General features: G+C 34.7%; 1 protein-coding gene and 1 non-coding gene across 2 annotated transcripts in view; both read right to left on the bottom strand.

Annotated features, from left to right (window-relative positions):
• Nucleotides 1-26,532, bottom strand: part of Htr2c (5-hydroxytryptamine receptor 2C) — a 201,712-nt gene that overhangs the window by 157,341 nt on the left and 17,839 nt on the right. The gene's annotated exons all lie outside the window — the stretch shown is intronic.
• Nucleotides 13,263-13,390, bottom strand: LOC114685742. The gene has a single exon (XR_003733491.1). It is a non-coding gene; the product is annotated as a small nucleolar RNA SNORA35 (small nucleolar RNA).

Here is a 26,532-nt window from a genome sequence, read left to right as displayed (position 1 = left end):
TTGCATAGATTTCTAGTATTCTGTGGTTTTATAGTTTGCTTGCTTGATTTTGTTTGTTGTTTTTATTTTGTTTTTCAATACCAGATATTGGATTTAGTGCCTCATTCCTCTGCCTAAAAGATATAGCCTAGGCTCCACTTAAACCTACAATCTTTCTGCCTCTTCAGGAAGTTGCATATTGGCATGTACCACCATGGCTAGCTCCTTTTTTATTTAATTAGTATAAAAAATCTTATGATATCATATACTAATGAAATAATCTTTTATGCTATGTATAATATTCAATATCTGATTTTCCTCTTTGCATTTGTCATTTTATCTGAAACATCCACCAGTCCACCTAGATTTACTATATTTTTGGTAACACTTCTATATTTTTTGAATGACCCTATCTACTGATTCAGAAATATATTCTAGATACCATATATATCTTGGCATTTTCCATAAAATGTTATTTTCAAAATCATTCTGATTTTTGCCCTGACTTGGCCTGGAACGTGTTGGAATTTTCTCAATCCTGTATGTGTCTATGAGTAACTGTGTTGCTCTTAGTTGTCTGATTTTAGTTGCTCTCAATTCTCCATAAACTCTCCTCATTCTTATTTTTTTCTGTAGTTCTGTTCTTTGTCCTTTTGGGATCTACAGACAGACAGACAGGGTTTCGCTACGTATCTTAGGCTAAGCTAGAATTCCTGGCAATCTTTCTTCTTTCGGCCAAGTACTAGAATTAAGGGCACATGCCACCACACACAACTCCCTTATGCTTTTATGTATGTTTCTAATTAGACAGCTTTTCCTCCCAAATATTTGTCATTCATTATTTTTATAATGATAATAATAATAATAATAATAATAATAATAATAATAATAATGTTTTTCTTCTCCCTCTTTCTTCTACTTCCCCATCCCAAACTTCAATCTATGGAGACTACTGTGTGTGTTTCAAGGTCTCCATTCTGAGTTTTTGTTTTTGTTATTTCACATTTCTTAATTCCTAAAGCTCCCTATTTCCTATCATCATTTTACATGAGGCATTTGTTTCTTTGGCTATTAATAAGTTTTTTTTATTCCTGTCACAACCTGATATTTGTACATACTTCATTTAGTACACAAATTCTTGCTGTTATATTGCTACCAAATTCAATTTGCACACCCTCAAAAATAATAAATAAAATGATTAAGTGACCTTTGTCTTATGCTTTGGATTGCTTTGATGTTTCATTCTGTCCAAGGCAACCACAATGAAAAATACTGTATTCCTATCACCCCAGCTCTGATGATTTTCATAGAGTATGCTCTGGCCCTAGCAAGAGCCTTCATTTTCCTTTCTATAGAACTAGCCCACATGAAGCTCTCCAGTCCCTCACATCACACCCATCACCCAGGCACAATTCAGCAACAAAGCATTAAGAATGAAGACCTTAATTAGTATGTGTTCATGTTTCATTTATTTTCCTCAATATGCTGCCACCCACTTTTAAAGACTTCAAAGTCTTAGAAAATGATCACGTACTTCCAAGCCTCTATCTATTCTTTTTGTCTGACATAGCTAAACTATCTTCAGAGACTAAGGACCAAACCCTTCAGTCTCCTCAAGCATGTGATATACTATCTCAATAAACACCACAGAAGAATGATACCATCTACTTCTTACAAACTGATTCAAATATGAGGGGAATGAAGAAACAAAAAAAGAATGCTGTGCTTGTAATGATCTTTCAGCATGAATGAAGAGGCTCATGAAGCTCATTACATACTTTCCCATAGTCTTAATACGTGGCTAAATTCAGTTACACCCAACTTCTTAGAAAAAAAAAAGTATTTGCCTAAATAAATATAAAGCTCATACTGAATTCTGCTTAGTAGCATCATTTTTTGAACAACCTATGTACTTAGATAATTATACAAACTCTCAAGTCATTCTATAACTACAATGGGTGTTTGAATATATCATGAAGAGCACCGAACTTTTAAACATGCTAGCCTACAAATCCCAGTTAAAAAACTGTACTTTTAGCTGCATGTGGTGGTGTACTTAGAGAGCTGAGGTAAACAGGGTCTGATCCTCAGCTCAAAGGCAGCCTGGGGTAAAAATGATTATTTCTCTCTGCGTGCATGTCTCTCTCTGCATCTCTGTGTCTCTGTCAATCTGTCTCTCGCTGTCTGTCTTTTTTCTATATGTCTGCCTCTCTTTCACTCTCTCTGTGTGTGTCTCTGTCTCTCTGCATTCCTGGGTCTCTGTCTCTCTGTCAGTCTTTCTGTCTGTCTGTGGGTCTGCATTTCTTTCACTCTGTCTTTCTGCATCTCTGCCTCTCTATCAGTCTTTCTCTCTGTGTCTCTCTTTCAATATCCCTTCTTTCTTCTCTCTCTCTCTTTCAACATGTGCGCCTCTCTTTCACTCTCGGTCTCTGTCTCTCTCTGCAAAGCTAAAAACAACTTGTTTTTTTTAAACAAAAACTGCCTGAGATGTAGTCAGCAGAGAAAATGTACTTAATAACTGTCAGCCCATGCAAGTAGTTCAGTGCTATAATTATCTTACACTTTGAAAATTTCCTAGCAAGATACTGTCACACTGAGAGTTTTATCCTGTTAGAAATTTTTATTATTTTGGATTATGTAGACAGAAAACCAGAGCCCAAAGCCCTCCCCAAGCCAAATCCTTCCCCCCTTACTATTCAGGTTAAGTCATGCAATTTATCTTCAGCTCATTTAAATTAAGACATATATAAATAATATGTGAAGGCTGGCAAATCAATATGGCATCAATTTTGCATAAAACTAATAACATACACAATATATGACCTAAATAAAGACTACAAAGCAATCAATATGGCTACCACCATTTCCCTAAGACAATATTTAATAGGGCTGCTTCTAGAGCTTTTGCCAAGAATAAAAGCAGTAAGACAGCTTAAGTGCTCTTTAAGCTGCAAAACTCTTTATTCACATATCTCAAATGAATACAAAAGGAAGCAATAATAATCCGATGTAACCACAAGCTCATATCTGAGGAGAAAATAAAACATTCCCCTCTTGGAAAAATCACATACCCTAGTTTAAAATTATTTTCTTAGAAGACAAATTCTGTATTACAAAAGTCTTGAGGGTCCCCCCATTACATATTCATTTATCATACTACCCTGACACGGTTGGAAGCTAATTATTAAGTCATATTTGGGGTTAAATTTACTACTAACTTAGATCTGTAAGTAGTTAACTGAAAATTCATGATTAGTTCAAGAAATCTTTTCTTCAAATGCTTGTTTGGTCACAGCTAGTTTCTAGAAAAACTAATAAACTCCCAAAGGCCTACAGAAGAGCACACGTCTTTCTAAAGAAACTTAAGAGCAAAAATGTTATTGTTCAGTTATAGCAGCCCTACAAGTAAATCAAAATCCAAGTAATAATAATTAAATACATACATAAAAAATACATAAAAAATTAAAATATGCATAGACTTGCCTTTATCTTTTATTAATCTGAATGTCATTTGTACATTTTATGGATCAAATATTTGTGAGTTTATGCTTAGCATGCAGGATACTCTATGTTTTTTCCTCAGCATTGCAAATACAGTCTGAGCATATATTCATACAGTAACTTCAAAATGAGATCATGAACCAAGTTTTCAAAAACTTCTATCTCCAGGACTAGGGCCTTATATACATACTCTACCACTGAGTTCCACCCAAACTCCAATTTTTAAAAGTTCTAATCTGTGTGGCATTCATGTATTTTTATTAAAAACTCAAAGTTGGCCTGGCAAGTTGGATCTGTGGGTAACAGGCTAGTCAAATTATGACCTAAGTTAGGTCCTTAGAACTCACATAAAGGTGGGAGAGAAATAACCACACAAATTTGTTCTCTGACACCCACATGCATGCCATGGCACATGTGGCCCCATGTACACACATCATATACACACAAAAACAATACAAATAAAGTTTAGGTCCAGAGTTGTAGCAATTCCTTCCTACCTATTTTGATTGCTTCCTTTTAAATATAAAATCCAGTAATGTGAGTTAAGCTACAAAGATGCAGACTGGACATTGAAAATCCACACGGGAAGTTATAGTTTACTTCATCACTGCCTGAGTGAAGACCACATCCTGACGGAATGGTACACTACTCTTCCTCAATGATCTTTGCAAATGGTCATTTGCTGGGAAATATCCTCACTCTCTTTGCTTTTGAAAGTAATTTGAACTTTAATGAGGAAAATGGGAAACTAATTATTGAAAGAAAAAAACTTTCCCTAGTTTGTCCTAAACAGACGAAAATTTGCATGCAGCCAAGTTTGGATAGATAGGAATTTTGATACTGCTAGATTGACTTCAAATATAACCAAATAAAAACTGAAAACGTTCTGTAATGGAGTTAGCATGAAAATCACTTTCAGCACTTGACCGAATTGCTTCTTAACTTTTGGAGTCTGGTTTTCTCAAATACAATGTTTGGGCAAAAGCACATCTACTTTCTTATCAAGGGACAACACCTGAGACTTATTTTGAATTTTCTATGTCAACATCATTCAGTGGCATGCATTTATATATGAAATCTGCTCCTAATGAACATTTAATCTAAGAAGTAAATAGCAGCAGGGACTAGAGATGTATGTGAGTGGTGGGATGTTTGCCTAGCACATGCAAGTCCTCAGGTGCCATTGTCAGTACTGTCAAAGCAATAAAAATTGTAAAGGAGAAATAGAAAGCACAGTAGAATAAAAGATGCTATAATGCCACCATGTTAGGTGGAAAGACCTGCTTTTGAGGAGATGGTCAGAATATCCTACCCAATAAATGCAAGAAGCTTGAATATGTCTTCATTACATACACAGGGTCTTGCATATATTAAGTCTTCAAAATATTCCTATTCCATTGTACAGTATATTAAATCCAAAATGAAATTCAATAACTAAGAAAATATAGATAATTTGTTATCTTTATTTCATATTGTTCAGCTTTATTATCTCATAGAAAGATTAAAACATTTTGCAGCACCTTTCCATGTAATGTGAAATTTCAGTCTTATAAGATCAAAACATGAATGCACTTTTTCCTATGATGTTGCAAGTGATACAGTGTAACTGACAATTTTTAATGCTCCCTTTCTAGTAGCCTATCAGTGCATTTTATCCTGCAAGTACTCGGTGTCACATAAGAAGTCTCCTGTGATTATTCCTGTTCAGTAGTCATGCCTAGTGATATAATTGTTTCACATGTCATTAAAAGTGAGGGTAAAACATTCAGAAGTGCAGATGTTAAGAGGATAAAATCCAATTGTAATATTCTTGATTCAGGGATTCCTTGTCAACACTCAATTAAAGCTAAGACTGTCTCTTTCAATAGAAGCTGTGATGATTACTATTAAGAATAGAATACAATTTAAAAATTTCCAACATTTATTAGCTGTTGATTCTTGACAGTGGGAGTAGGGGTTTCTCTGACTCTTTCGCCTTCCCTTGGGACCCTTTTCCTCCAGGTTGCCTCGTCCAGCCTTGATGTGAGAGGGGTTTTGCCTAGTCTTATTGTATCTTCTTGTGCCCTGTTCAGTTGATATCCCTGAGAGGCTTGCCCTTTTCTGTGGGGAGATGGGACAGTGGATCTAGGGGAAAAAGAGAAGGTGCAGGAGAACTGGGAGGAGTAGAGAGAGGAGAAGCTGCAGTCTGGATGTATTGTATTAAAAAATAAATAAAAAATAAAAAATATTTTTTGAATAAAGGAATGATGAATTTATAATTTAATTATGATTGTCTAGACATTATTTCAATAATATAGTATACCATAATTACTTCAAATATTAATCTTCATAGTCATTGAGTTTCATAAAACAATATTATTTCCTAGACTGCATTTAATACATTCTTAAGAATAAGAAGAATATAAAACATGTTCTCAAATGTACTTATTCTTATACAACAAATTAGCAAGTTAGACAACACAACTAAAAGGTATCAGTTCTTTTATCAGTACATTTTCTTGTCTTTGGAACATACAAATTATCATCTTGATATTATGATGTAAAGACAATGCATGGTTTAAACATTACATCGTGCTGTTTAGAAGAAACAGTAAGAGAAAAGTATCCTGCATTTCAAATCTTTGCATTTCAAAACATTTCTTCTTTGTGCTACCTTGAGTTTAAGTGTAATGGTCTTCCTGATGTAAGATTGGCTACAACCAGCTGGTGAGTCTTCTGTCCCAACGAAATCAATCATGGTGACAGTTGCCACTATGGCCTCCTCCATGTATTTTATAAACATGGAGGAGGACATGTGAGCACCTGCCCCCTAGATTTAGTTTGTGTTGGTACTATGATAGTGTAACCTTCCAAAAAATGCCAAGAGGTACCTAACAAATGAGTTCATATTTTGATTATGTTTTCCTCCAAAAATAAAATTCCTCATGAATTTGTAATTAGTATTTAACAATATTTACAATTTAATCAATAAACTGCATGAAATGTTTCTTCCATATTTCATTAATATATAAGTAGAAATCAAAGATTTGATCAAAGTATTTATATTTTTGTGACAAGAGAAACTATTTGTTTTTCTTTTCATAATAAAACCAACATATCAAAAAGTTTAATTATGTAGAGATGAAAGCAAAAGCAAAACAAGAAATACTTAAAAATAATTAAGAATATTCATTATTTCTATAGAACATTAATTAAACTGTTGATAAGATGGTCAAATTCATGTCCAAAAATATAGGTTATAACCTTAAATAGTATAACATATCGGGACACCACTTATAACATATTTGACCTATATTTGTTAAACTATAGTTCTTGGTAATGAAATAATTATGCTCTTAAATCCCTATTGTAATATTAACAATTGCGAATTTTCTGTTCAGCATGGTCATTTTCCATTATATTTAAGTCTTCTGGACCTGAATAGGCTGACACCTGCAGTTTATAAATTCTGCATAAATTTTTTTCAGAAAAAATTCGGGAATGCTTCCTTTCAACCAGTCATTTATTTCTAAATTAATGTGACAAAAAAGTGGGCCTGGTGGCCCTTACTTGTGATGTTCGCACTGGGGAGGCTACAGCAGGAGAGTAGGAAATAGAAGGCTGTTATTGGCCTATTGAAATCCTTTGTTTCAAAAAGAGAAAACTAAGTAAACCGCATCTTTAACTGAAACATAACTCAGTCAGTAACCCTGAAGCACAATAGGTAATAGATTTATCTTTATCTTTTTTTTCTGACTTAGAAAGTTTTTATATTTTATCAGGAAAGAGGGCTTAGTTACTATCCTAACCATTTCAATTAGGACACCTTCATTTAAAAATTATACCCACTCTTCTTAGACAATACTGACTTTCTTTCTACAGTTGGAAAAGGAAGAGAAGGAGGAATAGGAAGAGTACAATAGGAAAAAGAGAAAAAGAAGGAGGAGGAAGGGTCCACCGCCTTCCAGCTCAATGCTCTTGGTGCTATAGATTCTCAGATTTTCAAATACCTGCGAGTTAACAGCTTAATTTTCCTTCATAGTCTTGTTTTTTTCAAGTGCTTCCTTTTGCCTGCTTTCCTTCCTCCCTCCCTCCCTCCCTCCATCTATCTATCTACCTACCTACTACCTATCTATCTATCTATCTATCTATCTATCTATCTATCTATTTATTTATTTATTTATGGCATTATTATGGTTAGAATTCAAGGCTTTTCATACATAGGTACATCACTAAACTAAAAATTAGTGAATGATACTAGGAATATGTTTGAAATGATTTCCATTGTCTTACCATACTAAACGAGGTACCATACTACCACACTTATGGTGATACTTCAAAAGATTCTGTGTGCACAAACGAAACAGAGAGGTAATAACCATGATCAGATTAAATTTTAACTATTTGTTTTCCTTGTCACATTTATGATTGAAAATCTACTACAGCTCTTGTATTGTTCCTTTTAGTTTAATGTTTTCTTTGCAAAATCTTCATCTCATTTCCTAGCATCTATATCATGAGCATCAGTATCAATAATGCAAGATAACAGGAGGTGGATGTGATTTACAGCTAGATTTAAATATAATGTGACACTTCTAGCCTGCCAGAAAACATGATCTGCTTTTTTGTTAAGTGATAAAGATAATGTAACTAAGGATCACCTTAAACATTGTTTGTATTTTATCTTGGTTCTGTAGTCACTATAATACGAAAGTCCAAATTTTATTCACAGATAAATATATAACTCTTTTATCTTACCACATTTTAAAAGCACATAAGTATGAAACAGGTTAAGACACTGTGTTTTCATCCTCAGATTGCTTTTAAGCTAAATCTATCTCTAACTTCTCCAGTTAATGGAGAGGAGTATCCATGTATGTCAAGAGTGATGTATAATCCATTTTGATGGTTCCCCACTCCCTGAAATGGAAAAAAAACTGCCAAGGGAAGTGGGCCTGCAGCCTTGAACCAGCTGGATTCACAGAAGACATCTACACTTCTTTGAGTCAACAAGAATTGCTTGCTGTTCAATTGCTCTACCTGCACTCCAGGGAGCATGGTGTCTCCTGTTGGGTGGTGAGCACTGGGAAAGAGAACAGTCTTCCTGTAGCTAGAGTGGTATTGGAAATGAAGATCTGGCTTCACTTATGCAAAATGACAAAGGGGACTAATACATAGCAATTGTGCATCCCTATGAACAACTGGGAGCCCCAATTACTACCTGTAGCATAACTGAAGTTTTCACTCTGAAAATATGCAAGGCCAAATTCTCCTGGTGGAGTCCACTACTCTTGTAAGGACCACCACTATCACAAGGAATGGAATGTGGGTTCTATCCAATTATGACATAAAGGATTATGTCAACAAATGAATTTAACACAACAGATGTTTGTTGCTTTCAGGTCAATTACCTGTAACAATTGTTTTTGTTTGTTTTTTTGACAGAGAAACACATGATCCCAAACTGACTACAATACTATGTCACTAGAAACATACGTGACAATAGTGATTGCTGTAAAAGTGAGAGGAGGAAATACTTGACAGGTCATATACAGAGACCCAATTAATGGTGTTATACAAAGTAGCCTTATCATTAAAAATCTTGAATGAGTGAATACACTTCATTCATTTATACAACTAAACAAAATAAAAAAAACTTAGGCAGTGTCTGGCACAGGCTTAGAGACCACAATTTACGAGTCCGTGTGTTATTATTTCTAAAATGTCTTTCTTTGTGCTCACTCTTTTCCACTGAGGTGTAAAGCTGTGGACCACAGTCACTTCAATCACTTTAAGTTTGTTCATCCATGTAACACCTGTTAGTACAACTAGTCTAGGAAACTAGCCTAGCCCAATAAAAGATGCTCCTTTATTGTCTCTCTGAATTTCCACAGGGCTTACTGAGTATACCTCAAATGTAAGCTTTAAATTTAAAAACATAAAGGCTACTTTGTAATGATTTCATATACAGATCTTGTACTTTTAAGATGTTTTTCCATACTCTTCCAGGAACCCTTATTTGTTCATAATTCTTTATGTATCATTATACACTTGGGCCTCTGTGAATGAGTAGAAATAAGCATGCAACTTTGCATCCAGATAAGGATACTCTTGAGAGTCAAAGAAATTATTATAGATAATAAAAAGTATAAACAGACTATCCTAGACAACTACAGTGTATAGTCACCTTAATAGTATTGAATTTGATCAGCATTAAATTAAAATCATTCCATTTCATCATGTACTTGTCCAGATATGGGATTTTGTTTACATTTATTTCATTACATTAAGTAACTGGAAACTCTTGACATATTATGGAATTTATTGCATTTTTTATTTGCTCAGGAGGCATGAATCTTCAACAAAATATTCATTTGTTGCCTTTTAAAATTACTTCTTGAGATAATGTATCACTTTGAAATTCAAACCATGTTCAACAAGCTTTTAATATTTAGTATTGAAAACAGAGTCAAGAGTGATAAAAGTAGCTTTGATCCTAACTCCTTCTCAGTAGAAAATATACAATCCAATGTCCTTCTGTTCTGGGTAGATGAAGGAAGATGATGTTAGGAACTACGGTTCAAGGGGCCCAATTTTGAAGTTCAATGTATATTTAGATTAAATTAAATCTTCTCAAAAATATGAGGATGCACATTGTGATTTTTTCATTTCTTGTGGAATAAGCTATGGAAGAATACATAGGGGAAACAAGTAAAGTCTAATGACAAATTCATGCACAAATAATGAGTAAAATCTTGTCTACTGTCGTACTTGATAATATTTCTGTCTATCTAGTATCTATCTGTCTAGCTATGTATTTATCTGTCATCTTCCTGTCTACTTACCTATCATTTATCTACCTAACATCTTTCTATCTCTCCACCCACCTATCCACCTACCTAGACAGACAGAATACCTTCAGCAATTATAACTTAATGAAACAAATCTGTGAGTTGATTTATGTAAAAAAATAATGTAATATTTAGTTTCAGTTGCATGTGCTTGCAATTCTGGTTATTGGGGTGGGTGAGACAGAAAATGAATTGAATACAGTTATTCAAGGACAGCCTCACTGACCTAGAAGCCTTGTATGAAACAACAACGAAAAAGATCAATTTTCCTGTGAAAACACTGGCATAATATCACAATAATATATATTTGAATGCTTGAATATATACTGAAGATTCAAATATCTCTGATCTGATGGGCCAACCCATAGATTCAATCTGTTTTTGTGCTAAAACAAAAGGTTTAATGATTAAAAATACACTGCAGCCGAATGAATTTCAAGTACTTGAACAATGGCCGTTTCACTATCTGCTCCAGATCAAAATTTGTTGTCTTAAGAACAACAAACCAAACAAGCAAACAAATAGGCAATATGCTTTCAGCAAGACCCCAAGAGGGTAAGTGTAGCAAAGGAAGCACTACATAGATAAATTGTGTTTCCTTTTGAATATCACATTCTGTAATAAACACACTTCATTCAAATATAGGAAGTTGTTTATAGCAAAGACATTCTAGTCTTTGTCATACCATGGTTTCACATTAGCATATTATCTAAATTATCATACTTTTCCATCCACAAAGTTGCAAACGAATCTAAAGAAGACCACCAGGAAAGAATTAGGAGTCAAAAATAATTACAAGGGAAACAGCATGCTTCCCTCAGAAAAAAATGCTTGACAGAGTCTCACCTACCCATGAACCTCTATGACAAGTCCTGAAACAATATGATTTTAAGAAATTAAAATCTATAGAAAAGACCTGACTTATCCCTTCCTGGTATGAGTGTGGTGGGAGGGGGGCATTCAAATAGCACTTATTCCATAGTAAAACTAGTAAAGGGCAAACAATCAAACTGTATTTTAACATATTTGTTCACATGGTTAATGGGTCAGGTGAGCACTCTATCTTATATTTCTAAGGTAGACAACATTTACTTTTATTTCCAAAGGGACCAAGTCTCTGGATACTCAAGAGGGAAATTCATCTAAGGAACAGCCTGTGTTCTCTTACATCATATCATCCACAAATTTGAAAAGGTAAAAGTTCCTTGATTCTCTAATGTTAATAAAGAAGGGAATCTAAAGAAGAATAATTAAAAAAAATATACTCTGAAATGCTGAATAGAACAGCAAGCCTAGGTTAGAGTCATCTATTTGGGAAATGTATCGTTATCATAATTAAGCTCATATAGCTATTACTAAGGATTTAAATTTTATCAGAGGCATATATTTTTCAGTGATGTATTTCACCTTTATTGTTCTCCAGATGGTAAGATTATAATGAATTTCAAGTTGTGTACATCCTTTAACAATGCTGACCTAATTATCAGAAAACAAACATGATCCAAAGTTAGACCTATGGGACAGGAGAGATGGCTCAGTGGTCTAGAGCACTGACTGCTCTTCCAGAGAACCCAGGTTAAATTCTTGGGCACCCACATGGTCTGAAACTCCAGTTCTAGGGGACCTGACACCCTCCCACAGACATACATGCAGGCAAAACAGCAATGCACATAAAATAAGAATAAATAAATTTAAATAGGTTACATAAGAGGAACACAAAGAGTTAGACTTTGTTGAAGGAAATTTAAATATATATATAAAAAGATAGACCTGTGATCCCTATGTTCTTTATGGTGTAGAACCCTACTTTAAAACCACTTCCTAGAAAGGCATGATTACTATCTATATAAATAAAAGGAGAAATGTGAGCTCTTCTTTCAGTGTACTTGTTTTACTTACAGAACATATCATGGATTCATATTTCACAAAGTCATCTTTACTAGATTCTTTTTTTGAGACAAGATTTCTCTGTATACTCCTGGTTGTCCTAGAACTCAGTCTGTAGACCAGGCCAGCTTCAAAATCAGAAATCTTTCTGCCTTTGCCTTCCGAGTGTTGTGATTAAAGGTGTGCACCACCACCACCGGGCTTTTACTAGATTCTAAATCATTTTCTTCTACATGGTTACAAAAATACAGCATTCAAAATTCCAGTGCTTGCCTCCACCTAGTTCTACTTACAATAATCAATGTTTGACTTTGCAGATAAGTCATATGACCATACTCATCAATAACTATTCATTGAGCTTATACTTCATGAAAGAGACTGCTGTATGTACAACAGTGAGTTCTAAATTGTACGTGAAGTTAAACTTGGTCTCAAAGAATTGCCCATTACTCACTATGTGGCAGAGGGAGATATTAGCAGAGATGTGAGGATTTGAACATATCTGAAAATTATAAGGAGGCTAGCAATGGACCTTGAAGTAAGAGTTGTAAAGATATGAACAGAATCTCTACATCTAATTCTCTACACCATATACAGAAGGAGAAGAAACTGAGGAGTGCTAGTTTGTCAGGAATCTAATAAGAGTATGGGAGAAACAAAATACAAGGGAGTCATCATCTCTAAGGATAATTGTAGTCTCGTTTTCATTGTGTCAAAGGAAGGAAATCACGTGTTGTCCTTTCTCAGCAACACTTCATGGCCATTTTTGTCAAGAAACTTAAATCAGTGTATGCCTTCATAAAATCTCCATGAGAACCTTGGGCCATTCCAATAAGATCAAACATATTTTATGGACTCCCATTCTGAATATTAAAGTGCTTAAAGTAAATTGCTAAAAGCTGCACAGTTAGCGAGGATTAAAATGATGTCTGAACAAGATTAACCCTGAGTACTTGCTATTAACCTGATATGGACATGACTGTTTTTACTTAAGAGTAGAGGTCATGGAGTTGCCTGCCTCTCACTCCGTCACAATTTTCAGGAAGGGTCACAGGACCCTTTTTATTTTGTACCCCCCTGCATGCAGGAGTAGTCCACAGTGTGACTTTCCCAGCTTTTGGAGGGTTTTGTTTTCGCACTGCTCGATGCCCAATTGGTCAAGGAAGGGACCAATGGGTCACTTGCCAGTGCTACAGACCACGAAGCTCTCAAGCTATGGGCGGGATCATGTGCTCTGTGCCCAGGAAGCAGCTAAGAGGAGGGGCTGAATAAGGAACTGGAAAGATCTCCGAAAGGAATGGTGGTTTCACTCAGCAGGGGGACTTACAACTTGGGGTCTACTGCAGGGGAAAGAAAGCAGAGTTGAGAATTAGGTGAATCTGCGTCAAGAGTTGCAGCACAGTCACTGCCTAGCTGTAGTACATTAGAAAACTTGTTCAAGGCCTCTTGGCTTCTGGTTCTTCATATGTTGAATAAAACTAGTAATATTTTCATCCTCAGTTGTTGTGAGAATTATGGGGGAAATGTGCAGAATCCAGTGCTGTACCAATGTTAGATGTTCACCATATAACAGCATCTTACCATACTTAGACACCTTTCTACTTCTCAAGGACATTATCTCTTTCATGAATTACCATGTTTGAAACATTTATTTTAAAACTTACAGAGCTTCTTCTTTTTTTAAAAAAAAATTCATGTTTATCTCTGTGTGTACTTGTTCTGTCATAGGCCAGAAGATGTCCCCTGGAGCTGGAGTTAAAGGAAGTTGTGAGCTACCTACCTGACTCTGTCCCTTGGAAGAGCAGCATGGACTCTTAACTGTTGTGCCCTCTTGTGCACCAGGGAATTATTTGTAGTGAATAATTCTACATAGTTCCACTCCTTCTATAATTCCCTTCTCACAAAACAAAGTTGCTTTGTACTGCATTGCTTATGTTGGCTTAAAGGTGGGATGACTGCTCACAATGGTGTATTATTTCCTGTAAAAGTACATGGATCATTATACTCAAATTGTACTAAGGATAATGATACATCTTTCCTGTGTACCTGAATGGACCTTAGTTTCTCCAAATGTACAAAAAGAGAACACAATACATTTGATGCACCTCCCATTTCCCCCTCTCAGTTATAACTGAAAAGCTGCCACTTGGACATACATCTGGCAAATAATCATTGTTTCTTCCCCCATGTTTTTCCCCCATTAGCTCAGCAACTATTCACTGGTAAATTTTTATAAAGCAAGCACAACACTAAAATAATGTTATACCAAACAAAAACACACCTAACCAATACCCACTGTACTTTTGCCAGACTGAATGCCCACTATTGGATACCCAGCCACCTGAATTCTAAGAGTCTGGCCTCAGTGAATACAATGAGATTAATTATAACCTTTTAGTGTGTGAATCACTATTATCATCGTGCCACCCATGGCTCCCTTGCTATAATTAATTTGTTATTTAAAATTATGCACTGTGAATATCCAATTTTAGGAGATAATGCCAACATTTTCCCGAGCATTTGTAAAGATTTGTATTTCTGCCAGCAATCTATAATAGACCCACTTGGTTGATATTCTTGTAAATGCTTTATTCTTTTAAACTTTATATTTTTTATTGGTATAGTCAATGTGGATTGTTACTTTTTTGCTTTACTTTCTCTATGAGACCTTTTTTCTAACCCCAAACTGAGGACTGTGTTTTTTTTTTCTTCCTAGACACTAAAGGTTTAAGGAAATAAGAACAGCAAAAACAATTTTAAAGTAAGTATTACCCAAAATATGAGTATGGAAACAACTATTCTTCTAATCTGTGACACATAAATGATATTTTCCAGTCTGAAATGATAGAACAATGGCAAATTAAAGAAAAAAATAGAAATTAATGTTTTTTTTTTTAACTAAATCTCAATCATTTGATTTTACCAATAAAGACCTGGGAGCCAGATGCTAGGGTGAAAGCTTACTAGGTCAGAGAGGCCGGCAAAGCACCCAGTTGACCTTCCTCCTCCACTGTTGTTCCCCTAAAAAAACTTCCTTTCTCCTTTGCTGTCTCAAATAAAAAATCCTGAAACTGAATGTCCCTCCTTTCTACTTCCTGTGTGTCTCTCTATCCATCCTCCTGACTCCCTCTTACTCTCTATGCTTTTTTTTTCTTGTTCACTTCCTGTTAACTGGTTGCTTGCTCTGCCTCTTGACCTATGCTTGACTTTATTTAATCCTGTTTACAATTAGCAAAAAGCTCGTGAATTAAATCTGTGTACTAGGGCTGAGTCACACCACAACTTGAAACAGGTTTTCCAGTAAATAACACAATCTCAAGGTTCACAGTGTGATCAAATATCCTACAGCATTAATGTGATGACATATTTCTTTAATCCCAAGAAAAGTAAGCAGATCTCTGTGAGTTCTAGGGCAGCCTGGCCTACACAGTGAGACTGTCTCAAAAAATGTCTTTGATCAAGTAGGAAAATTGACATAGTGTCTACCATGTATAAGGGACTTAGGCAAAGGGCTTAGATGGCACCTAGGAAATAAATGCTTACTGAGATGGAAGAGGTAACTGCAGTTTAGCTTCATGCTAATTTATAGGAGCACTTTTAGAAGGAACTTCAGTTGAGTGGCAGGCATCAATGATTCTTTTTATATGCACAGTCTAAATACTTAGGGCACTCGATTCCTTGTTTGATTCTTGTTTGCTGGTCTCATGTCACAAATAAAATCCTGAAAACCTTGGAAGGTCAGAGATCGTGGTGCACATTTTTTTGCAACCCCATTAATTCTTGATAGTGCTGACAGTATAATAGTTCTGTGTAACTGTTTCAGCATTATTCAAGGATATCCTTGTATTACTGTCCAACTATCATCCTGACTCTTTATTCTACCCATTCTTTAATGTAACCTTCATAGACACAAAGAGAAGGAAAAAACTGCAATTCAATCAAAAAGTACTAAATAATAGTTCTAGAATCTTCTTTCAGTCTGATGTTTACAACAAATTGTGTGAAAACTTTTGAATAATTTAGAGCAATAAACAGCATACTTTCTCTGTGGCAGGGATGTTTTGATATGTTAACTGGAGTGTTTTTCTCTTTTCAAAAAGTAGGTTACATCATTTTTAGTTCTAATGCAAACTTAATGCATTGCCTATTAATATGAAGAATCAAATTAACAAACTTGGATTTATACAATTTTTGAAAGACCATAAACTGAGAAGTTTATCAATGGCATGGATATAATAAAGTATAATGAAGACCGAGCTGCAGATCTGGATTTGCCAATGATTGCTGTCCAAATAGTCACTGACCTTCGTCTGAGGGCCTTAGAGAGCCTGGCTATCATTTTCCCCTTCTCTAATTTAGTGACTATCCTGTCTCTCAGCTATAACTCTGCCGTAGGATCACAAAGTCAGTGTACTGTGGAAAAGAAATTAAGTATTTTAAAGGCCAAAATTTAATGTTAGCTGATGACAATAACATTAAAGAATTTTTTTTCTGAGAACAGGTCATTAATCATAACATAGGGCACATGGAAACTACATAAAAATCTTATTAATTATTTCACTTTGATTTGCTCAGTTAGGAAACCTAAAATATAAATCAATTCCCTGAACTAGTGAATAGTGAAAAAGAAAGAACCCAGTTTAGTAGACTGGGGTATAGCTCACTTGTAGACCACTTGCCTAGTACGTGCAAGGTCTTGGATTCAATCTCCATCACCACATACACATAAAAGTAAAAGGTGGTGTAGATAGGAAATAAGACAGTGGGTAGACTGGGTTTCTAAACATTGTGCCATGAAAAAAATATTGACCACACAAATCCCAAACACCTGAAATCAACCCTAACAAGGTCGCCACCTGGTGGCCAGGAAAATCTATTACAAGTGTAAACATTACACAGCTCTTTTTGTATCTACTGAAGTGTCAAAACTATGACATACAGATGAGAAATCTCGTACTGTATGTCTACGTGTGTGTCTAGGAATTTCCCTTTGGGGTAGTGGCTACCCATATTGTCATCTTCTCCTAATCAACATCTTCTTCTTGACATCTTCTCTCACTTTACCTATTTTACTTTTATTACTCTTAGTTATATAACACAGCAAATTCACAGGTCTCATCAATGCTGTTCTTTTCAATGGTCATTGGCTTCCAAAGCCTTTCATGAGCTACCACATAGATACACTTCTACAATCATGCACTTTGAAATACTCATCTTTCTGGCCTTTCCATGTCCCGAGTTCAATTCTATCTTCAATTTTAAGCTCAGAACCTCTTCTTACACACTGTTGCCAGACAACCTTTATTGTTCACCTTGCATTAGTCTCATAGTGCCTCCCACAATCTTTCTTTTCAGTAATGTATTTTCAAATTTACATTTTCCTAAAGAATGAATCACTTTAAAATATATTTTGTTGCATCCATGATACCTCAACAATATGAAGGCCTAAACAAGACCCAAACAGGTAACACCACCAATAGACAAGCTAACACAAAAGAGGGAAATCTCACAGAAACTTACCCCTAAACAAATATCACAAAGTCCTATCCCTACAGGCAACTAAGGAATGCTGAGAGAAGGAGAATAAATCTTCTCTAGGGAAAAGTTGCCTGATTCTTTATCCAATACAAATTGGTGAGTCATGAAACCATACAAGTAACACTAGAGAGACTAAGCATATTGTATTTACACATTATATGCACACATATCTCTCTTCATATTTATATGTGTATATAAATATAATATATATATATAGAGAGAGAACAATATAATATATATAGAGAGAGAACCAGAAAGAGAGAGCAATGACAATTGAAAATGAGGTTATGATTTTAAGAGGAGTGGGTGGTAGCAGTTGGAGGGTAGGAGGAAATGGTACAATGTTGTAATTATAGTTTAATTTCAAAAATTTAAAAATGTATTTTATTTCTGTTCTCATAAAACTTTGAAGAAGTCTCTGAAATATCAGGGTTCCATGTTATAAATACGAGACCATTATTTTCCTTTTCGAAACAGTGATAACTGTTGCACAGTAACATAAAGATCTGTTTATAAACTAAAATGTGCTTTTTTTTAAGGCAGGAGGAGTGCCAGAATCATCCATGTGAATATTAATTAAAGAGAAGTAACAAGGGGCAAATAATGGGAGAAAGTTGTGCTGCACTTAAATGTTAGCACATCAAGTACCCAATACAATTATAATATAATTGTCAAAAATATAGTAGAACAAAGACAATCATTTGTTCTTTTATATCCAGGAGAACATGATGTGTTTTCTTAAAATCAATTAGCAGATAAGTGTATGTCCAATTTAAAGGAAGCAAAGATTGAAAAAATGTAAAGATTTAAAAATAACAAAGAATGGAAATGAGTAATTCATTCACCTTCATCTAACATTTATTGAAAACATTTATTGAATACTTTCTTACTGTGGGTAAATATTGCTTAAATAATAATAAAAAAAAACTTTTAAGCTGGGACACCAATAAATTTGTGGACTTAATATTATGAATAGTAGAATAGTATCATTTTGTTAAGTGAACAAATATGGAGAACTCCCTGTTGAAATTTTAGAAGGGAACATGATAAAAGAGAAGAGTGCTGGTATAGAAAAAAGTCTCAAGAAGTTTCAGGTATGTGTTGTATTTTGCAAGCACTTGAAACAATTCCATTTTGTGGACAAGCCCTGTTCTTTGGATATAAGCAGTAAGTTCATTTATATCTATCACCTTATTTGGCTTTGTTTAAAAATAAAAAAGTATCTTTCAAGAAAAAATATAGGGTGTTCAATACTCAGTAAGTTATTTCTAAATGTCAAAAACGTCAAGAAGTTACATTCATGTAATTTCTGTGCCAAACTTATGTTATACTGATTTCCAAATGAGAGCTAAGTTAATTGGGATTAAAGGGTATTTTGAATCCTTTTTAAATATATTTGTGTGTACATTATGTGCGTGTGTGTGTGTGTGTGTGTGTGTGTGTGTGTGTGTGTGTGTACCACAATATGTGTGTGGAGTTGAGGACTACTTGTGGGAGTCAATTCTCTTCTATCATGTGGTGCCTGGGGATAGAACTCAGGCCATCAGTGTTGGCAGTAACCATCTTTACCCACTTTATCTTGCAGACCCAGGATTAAAAGTTTTGATAAAGATAATTATAGTAAGTGTATGATGAAAAAGAACAATGCTAGTTATCTGTTTGCAACCAGGATGTATTTGATTGTTAATACTACCAAATTTACACTAACAGCTTTCATTAGGTGTCTTCAGTGGAGAATTGTATTAAGTATGGGTAATAAAAACTAGTTTTATTGTGATGTTCTGAAAAATTGTAGGAAATAACATTGATCACATCCAGCATCATGGCAGACACTGGCATAGTTTGTTTCTATTGTATCTATACATAACATCTCTATTTGATGAGAAACTTATTCATCTGTCCTTTGAATGTTAAGTATTCTCTCTCTCTCTCTCTCTCTCTCTCTCTCTCACACACACACACACACACACACACAACACACACACACACACACACACACACACACACACACACACACACACCCAAACTGTTATTTCCTATGTCTATATTTGCTACTATTGATAGCTTTCTTGAATAAAACCATGATGCCTTTCCTTTCATCATTAAAATCAATTAAATTGGGCAAGGTTGCTCAGGCCTGTAATCCTAAGCATTTAGGAGGTGAAAGTTTGAGGACTACTTCATGTTCAAGGCTGCTTGGATTGCATGATATGGTGAACACTAATCTAGCCAGGCCTAAAGAGCAAGGCCCTATTTTAAAACAACGACAGAACAGATAATTGATCCCCAAATTTCTATCAAAGTTTTTATGTCATTTGTTTTGATTTGATGATCAAAGCTACAGGAAAACCTCTCTTTTATTAACTGGTAGGAAAACTACAATTTTCTAAATGAGGAAGAGTAGAAATTCCTCTGGAATTTTCATTATAACTTACAGCTGCTGGCAAACTTGGTGCTCATTTTCCAGAATTGCTGGATAGACCAGGTTTTCACATCTTTCTTTGTATGATAAACAGTGATCAACTTCACCATTTACAACATTGTTGGATAAACTTTTAAGAAGTGTCTTGTGAGTTCCCTTTCGCCTGGGAAAAGGGGGGATTTCCATGAGATGGGAAATAGGGAGATTCAGAGAAAGATCTTGCAAGAATTAAGAAATGTACTCATTTTGTCCTAGATACTTAGATTTTCATATCTATGAGCTACTTTTCCCCCAAAGAAGCTACACCTATGTTTAACATTCTACCAGGAAAGATTAGATGATGATAACGATGAGGCCAGTGGAGTGGTTAGAATGTTGTATTTTCGGATGGAAGTTACCTTGCTTGTCTTGGGATCTCTTGTCCCTGTGAATCGCCATTTGTTTCCCTCCACTGTGGATGAGTTATCATGTAACTACTGGATAAATCCTGTGGACTATATGGGCCGACCCCCAACTTCCACTAATTCAAGAGCAAAGAATGTGATCAAATAGCATCTGCAGACTAAATACCTATGTATTTGAAAAGGGTTTTGATGAATGACTTTTTTTTGTTCTGTTACTAAAAGAACTTTATTAAATTGTTAAGCTATTGGAATATAGTATTTAGGGAGACCTGAATCTGTGTTTCCAGGTCACAGTCCCTGATACTTGGCTCCAGAATAAACTATCTCTTCCTCCCTTTGAGGTGTGTGTTGTGTATTTTTGCATCAACACATCCCCATCTTCTCAGTCCACTACTATCTTCAGCGAATGAACAGAAACATCTAAAGGACCTATACAGTCCTGATATACTCAGCAGACACGCCTATTCCTTAGCTTAGCAGCAATGTCTAGCAGCCCCTTCAACATTTGTAGCGATCATTTTTTTTAAAGTCCCCACTCCTTCATTCTTAGCTTCCCCCCTTCTTAAAATCTGCTATGTGCTTTCTAACAATGGAAAAATTGACTTCAGAGGCCTGCTCTGCCTGGCTATTCAGTGTTCATTTCACACATCAACCATGAAGTTTCAAAGCCAGATGATTTCTACAAATGCTTCTACAAAGCTTTTTATCTCAGAACAGTTTGCAGCCACTTCTGAAGTCCTGGCCTGTCAATTGTGGTGCCTCAATCATTTCTATCCCCTTTCTTTATCACAACAGAGAAGTCCTTTGTTGAAATTCTAAAATGCAGAATGTAATAGCATTCTCCACCGCTCACTCAGCATGCTCACCTGATACCACTACTCATTCAAGTTTTAAACTATTTCAATCTTAATATGGGGAATTCCCAACTCATTGAGTTTCTTAGTCAAGAAGGTATCGCTTTTTTCATATACACTCGATGCTTTAATTTCTCCAAACATACTAATGTTCTTCCTCATCTCTCTTTCTCTGATTTCATTCCTACTTACATTTCTAGAAAAGCCTTATAGCTTCAAGCCCCAACTCAACTGTACTCTTTCTCCAGAACAGCTCATCTTTCTCATGCTAACCTCCTAAACTGTGGCAGTATTATTTGTTAATACATTTTGCTCCAGTAAGCTACTCTGAAAATTACTAGAGATTGCTTTGATGTAGAAGCCAAAAATAGGGCTAAATTTTTAATTAGTTAAAAAATAATCAAAATATCAATATTATAGCATAGCTTGGAAAGGGTACAAGTATTCAGATTTCAGTGTAGCATTCATGAGTTTTTATTTTTTTTATTTATTTTTTTGACCGAGGTCTAACATGTACGCTGTCAATGTCTGTCTCTGAGCTGTAAAGGCAAAGAGTCTACTTGGTTCACAACATCCAAAGTTTGGACTATCAAGTTTTTTACAGAGAAACTCTTGTTCTCTGACCTTGGTACTCCATGGACTCTTGGGAGCTTGTTAGAAACAGACAGACTCTTCACCAAACCTATTGAGTGAGAATCTGTAGCATAACAGAATCTCCTGGATGGTTCTAGCTACAACAGGTTCCACAAACACCAGCCCAGAATTCATCATGATAGCTTAAAATAGTTTGTCAATAAGTCAACAGATTGAAAGAAGAGAAAAGATGACCAGGATCACAAAATGTTTGATACATGGAAGATACATGAAATTTAAGACAAATTTAGGCTATTGCGAAATATTAAAGGACAATTCAGTAGGACAAAAATAAGATAATGGAACATTAAAGTAGCTCAAAAACTATAGTTGTCTCTAATGCTTTTTTCTGTTTTGTTTTCTGTTTGAGACAGAATCTTATATAGCCCAGGATGGCCTCAAAATGTCTGTGTAGCAAAGGTTGGCCTTGAACTCTTGAGCCATTTGCCTCATTTCTATAGTTTCTAGTATATTTTTCTGGGGGGAAAAGTTAGCTGATGCTTTATAAATTGCATTAAACACATTTTTAAGATTAGTATTTTAAAGTAATGGAATTAGGGATTGATATTTTTGTTCAACAAACAGTGATCATGCTAACAATTTACATTCATGTATTCACTAACTTTTACAGTTACTACAAACTGCTTGTCTACTTACCTTTCAAAATAGTGTGACTTTCACTTATTTTGCAGAAGTTGAACTTCTTTTTTAGAATATGTGCATTTTAAACCATTATGCTAACCTTGTAAGTTTTTGGCATGGCTACTTCAAATAAAAATGTATTTGTACTGTTTTTTTTTTTTAAATTTCCAGCTAGGTCAACTAGATTATGTACATTTACATTTTCTAAATATAGATTTCAAATTACACTTATACATATTTGTAGGGCAACAAGAAATTATTTAATCTAGACAATTCTCTGTCTTTTGTGTTCAATGAAGTTTAAAGACTGGCTTAAAAATTTAGATTATCAACAATACTGTGTACAATGCCAGATTAGAAAGCCTGAAACCTTACCTATGCTTAAAATATATTATTTATGTTAATTTTAAAAAGTAGACTTGACAATGGATTTTCTAATGTCTTATCTGTATAGCTTTACAGTACAGATGTAGACAGTCCTAAATTGCAAATGTACATTAAAAAATTCTTCAAATGAAAAAGTATACTTGATTGCTTCTCTTCTAGAAGTGCTATTATTTTATTACATAAGTTTTATAGTTATTGTGAAACTGATGATCAAGTATGTATTACATGTAACACACTATGTTCTTATTGGTGATATAAATGTGTTAACCAACACATAACATAATGATATTCCACTGCTTAGCACTGAATTCTTTACTTTTCTTCTTATATGTTTTAATTTATTCAAATGAACAGTTGAGGAGTAAAGAAATTATACTTTATGAAATACAAGTATTTTAAATATTTTTGAAAAAGACATATTACAATATAGCGCACAGTAAAATAATGGAACTCTATCAATAGTAATATTTGACACATATTATGATTTTTTTATATTTTCGTCAAGTCACTTGCAAACCTAGAATGAAACATTCTGAAAGTTATGTGTCATAGAATTCATATCAAGCAGTTTGGTAAGTAAATTTGTTTTATTTCTAACACCACAAGGCCACATGGTTAAAACAAAAGTCCTTCTTTTAAAAAAATACAAGTGTTAAGAGAGTGGCAAGTATAAATCCTGTCCTGGAGGTATAGAGCTAACGTGTTGGTGCTCTGTCTTCACTACATGAACTATTCAGATAAAGAACTTTCAGTGCTGTTATCATGTTACAGAAAAAAACGAAACTAAGCAAACAATGTTTACTTTAAATACTTACTGGTATTACAAACTTTATCCTGTTCAGAGGAACAAAGCTATCCAACTGAAAATTGTTCAATTTTCAAAATGGACATAAGTGATGTTCAATATATAAACTAAATCATTGCCTTGAAGAATCTGTATCTATATCTATCTATCTATAGATCCATATCCATGTATCATATGTATGCATATATATATATATATATATATATATATTTGTATTTGATCTGTAGGGCTATAGGGAAGTTATGACTAATTTTGAAGGATAGTCAAAACAAATCATGTAACATTCCTTTTAGTTTATAAAAATTATGATTCTTATACATTTTTAAATTGTCACAGAAACACAAATGCCCTGTAGGAGAGTACTTGCCCAGGATATGTGGGTCATATCAATCTCGTTACTGGAAAAAAATAACTTGTAGGTGTATAGGTATATAGGTATTACAATAGCACTCTTGGTACTCATCTATATACAGTGAATATTAGCATATTAAGAACATTAGCTACATCATTTCAATAAACAACTAGTCTTCAACCATTTATAGTAGGTGAGTGAGGATGTAGTTTCTATGGCACTGGCATGCCCTGGCAAGCACAGCCTCTTGGAGAAGTGAAGTAGTTCAAAACTTTACATAAAAGCACGGATTTTTGAGTTATATTTTGCTTTGAACTCCTTGGGGAATTTGGGTTTTGGAGAGATGGGATAGAACTTGTCAGTTATTGGTACCTTAAGATGAATTTGTGTATCAAAGTTTCTCTAACAGCTGAGTAAGAATCACGGATCAGCAGGTATGCGCACGAAGAGTGCTCGGGCCAGGGAGAGATCTAGGAAACACTCACTGTGGGGTATATAGAGGTAGAGAGATGTTTTACTAAAGGCAGAATAGTACTGAAAGAGTGGGAGCAAAGGTGGAGCTGGCTGACTTCGTATTGTGGTAAGACTGACCTTGGTCAGCATGAGATGACCTTGTGTGAATACCATATAAACTTACCTGCACATCCATGTTAACCTATTTCACCAACACAGTGAAAAGACCTGCAGCATGCTTTGATCTTCATAAACTTACAGTGAGATTCCTCCTGTTGGGGCACTTCACAATTTTATACTTTGTACATTTTTTTTTAATAAAAATTGTTTTCAATACATTAGGTTTACTCATAAAAACAATCTAAATGTACAATTTTCCCTTTTTAAGAAAGTATAATAAAACATAAAACCCCAAACAGAACACTTGACATTTACAATTCAAAATCAAATTAGCAGAATATTAAATATATTAAATATTTACAAAACTGTATCTTTAAAAATATTTATAAAGTTACATGTAATTTGGTAGAATTGACAAGAGAATGGCTCAAAAATGGGGAGAATTGTCCTTCCTTTCTAAAAAGAAGATATGCCCAATAGAGCCTGTGAAGGTTTCAGTCTTGGTACCAACCCCTCCTCTGTGTGTGTGTGAGAACTGACCTGTGCTGAGGCAAGCCATTACTTTATACTTTTTAAATTTCATCTAAGGATTCATTTTTTCCATCACATGGAAAACTAGAGAGAGTAAAAGAACCCCTTAAATACATGTTAAATACAGGAAGTGTTATGTTTGCCATCACATTAAATTTGGATGTGCTTAATAACCTGGCAGGACAGTTTGATGTTGGTTGTTATGACCATAGGTACATTTTAATATAGCCATTTTGATATATCCACCTTGTTGAAAAACTCACTGATTTCTTCTTTCATTTTTTTAAATCATCAATTATGTGTGTAGCAGACAGTCCCATTCCCAACCATATTTCCTTCTGAATATCTTTTGAAAGTTAGGCTTACATCTTTCACTTTATTTTTGCACTGATTATTTTTATATATAATTGTATATTAACATTCTACTAAAAGTACACATTGAAATATCCCTATAGCAATAAATTAGATTCTGCAATAATCAATTCTTCTTCCAAAACTCCAATTGTCAATTCATTTTATTGTATTAACTGCATAAATATGACAGTGAGAAATTTAACAGAGAACATAATCATGCTTTTCTTTTCCTTTCTTCCTTCCTTCCTTCCTTCTTTCCTTCCTTCCTTCCTTCCTTCCTTCCTTCCTTCCTTCCTTCAGTCATTCCTCCTTTACTTTCATTTTCTTTTCTTTTTTTCTTTTTATTTTTGAGACAGGGTTTCCCTATGTAGACCTGACTGTCCTGGAACTCACTCTGTAGACCAGGCTGGCCTCGAACTAAGTGATCCACCTGTCTCTTCCTCCAGAGTGCTGGGATTAAAGGTGTGTGCCAACAAGCCCAGCTTCCATTCTCTGCTTTTCATCTTTAATGATTGATAGTTTGTCTTTACTGCTTTTCAGAATTGTGACTAAAAACAAAGATCCTTACCTTCTTTATACTTGGCCTAAGAAGTTGTTATTGATGATGATGATGATGATGATGATAACTCTTTTATTTTGGTGCTGGGGATGGAACCCAGTTTCTTCCACTACTTGGTCAAGTACTCTATCATCTTCCACTACTCGGTCAAGTACTCTATCAACCTCATTTGTCAAGAATATTTAAAGAGCTTTGCTTTCTAAAAATTACCACCAGGAAATGATAGCCTGATTTCCTTATTCCAAATCACAACTATGAGTTTGTCACTATCAGAGGAAATC

The sequence above is a fragment of the Peromyscus leucopus genome, chromosome X, assembly GCF_004664715.2.
Source record: "Peromyscus leucopus breed LL Stock chromosome X, UCI_PerLeu_2.1, whole genome shotgun sequence".
Classification (NCBI taxonomy): domain Eukaryota; kingdom Metazoa; phylum Chordata; class Mammalia; order Rodentia; family Cricetidae; genus Peromyscus; species Peromyscus leucopus.
This window is presented reverse-complemented; position numbering and strand designations above follow the sequence as displayed.